Here is a 2,396-nt window from a genome sequence, read left to right on the forward strand (position 1 = left end):
CGGGTTTTTGATGTTTGTCTCTTTCTTACTGTTTATTCATTGTCACATGCTGTTTTTATTTTGTTTTTTAATTATGTAAAGCACCTTGAAATGCCTTGCTGCTGAAATGTGCTATACAAATAAAATTTGATTGATTGATTGATTGATTGATTACAATCCCATTAGGGTTGCCAACTCAGCCGCTCCAAAAAACGGGACGGCCTCGCCGGGGGCGGGGCTTAATGACATCATGTATGACGTCACGCGTGGTGTCACCACATAATTATTTTTAATTCCCCAACATTTGAGATAGATCCCCCTAAACAAAAGTTATTCTCGTTTTGTTAGGGTTCTTATTTCTGTTATTTCCACGTAATTGGTGGATTAAAAAGAAAGTTTTAATCAACAATGTTTTTGTTCCTTTTCAGCTAATAATGCCTCAGTAAACAGGAGACAGTTATCATTCAAGTATTTATTTTTGGCAAAATGTGCAAAACAACATTTAACAATTGCAGTTTCTTCTGACATCAATTTTAACAGTTTTAAAACAATGTAACAGCAGTAAATAATGTAATAGTAGTATGCCTAATAGAGGATTTTTAAGTTATACCCTACTAATTTGTAAACTGTTGAGGAGACAAAATGTTACCTAAATGAGACTCAAACTCTAAAAACCTCTCCTCACGACGGACCGGAAAATGCACAGAGAAACCAGGAGTCAAAAATGGTCAGAAGCAGTATCTTCAGTTTAAAAGATTTATTAGCCTTAGTACTAAGGGAGACACTCCTTACCAGCTCACAGCAGGAACACCAGAAGATGTCTGAGCTAAATCACTAAAACATAGCATTTTAACCTGAACAAAGAACTGGCCCATCCTCCTTCGGTCATCTTTCCGGAACCCTGTATATGGACTTGTTTTCCTCCATCTTCTGCAGGTGGTTTACTTTGAGTGGGTTTCGGTTCCTAATTAGCTGACTCCTCCAGACCTCGTTATCTTTGTAGTTGGTACCGGCAGTCACGTACACTACTAACTCACATGACCTCAGCAGTGCAGAGTTGCACTCATCCTCAGGTTAATACAATCAATAGAATTACAGAATATTAATACATGATTCTAACTGGTAAGGTTTGTCTATATTATGGTTTCACTTCACAAAACTTAACTCAATTTCTTTTTTGTTTTCAAGTAAAAAAAGTGAAAAATTATATGAACAATAAAACAGCACGATGCTGTTGTGTGTGTGTGTGCGTGCAATATCTAAACTGAAAACACACAGGCAGACACACAAAACAGTGCCGCAGACAGTGCCTGCATTCTCCTTATCTCTGTCTCTCTTTAGGACTTAAGTGTTGATCAGTGGGAAGAGGGGGGAGTCTGTGACATGATTCCTGATTCATAAGAAGCACTGCATTTTCTTTGCAGCGCTTGAATCACTAAACATGACACTGTATAATTTATTTCTGCAGTCCATGCTGTTATAGGACAGTCCGTGTTTAACAGTGTGATACACTGATGTTACCTCACATGCAGAGATTTTGTCTTGCTCAGCTGAATTGGCGAAGTATGTTGCAATATTGGAGGTACCTTTATTTCTTGTTGCATGATTGTGTATATCTGTATTGGGATGTTGCTTCAGGTCGTTTTCTCCACCGTGACTTATTGAAAATTCCCTGCAACACTAGGTGCAGAAGACCCGAGACTGGTCTCCACTTACAGGCTTAGCCCAACTATGTTTTTCTTCCCACTTTTGGTTGTGAGACACAAATCTTTTCTTTTTAGAAGGGCCGGGGCTTACAACGACATCCTCGTCCACATCATCTCCTCTGTTATTTTCAAGACTTCCTGCGTCCATTTTCCACACGACACTTTACACAACACGCCACTTACACACGACCGCATTCCAAGTTTTCCTCACTCCCTCGCAGCACAGCATGGCACGCGCACGACATCCTCGTGAGTTAGGGAGGGGTTTGGTCCCTCTTTATCTACTCCTCTACTTAAGGCAGCACCCCATTCCCAACTCAGAGAGAGCGGTACACCCTTTTACGACTGAGGACTGTGGCCTCAGATTTGAAGGTGCTGATCCTTATCCCAGCTGCTTCACACTAGAGTGCAAACTACTCCAGTGAGACCTAGAGGTCACAGCGTAATGGTGCCAACAGAACCACATCATCGGCAAATAACAGAGATGGTATCCTGAGCCCACCAAATTAGACTGCCCCCTAGCTGCACCAAGAAAATCTGTAAAATTCCATAAAAGTTATGAACAGAATCCGTGACAAACACATTGTATATGTTTCTTTTGTTTCTGCTGTTCTTTACTGTGAAAATCAATGCTCTGCTGATATATGATTACCAAACACTTAAATCTCAGACCCTTCAGTAAAAATGTGATAAGAAACAGATACGATGACC

The sequence above is a fragment of the Kryptolebias marmoratus genome, linkage group LG6 (genome assembly GCF_001649575.2).
Source record: "Kryptolebias marmoratus isolate JLee-2015 linkage group LG6, ASM164957v2, whole genome shotgun sequence".
NCBI lineage: Eukaryota > Metazoa > Chordata > Actinopteri > Cyprinodontiformes > Rivulidae > Kryptolebias > Kryptolebias marmoratus.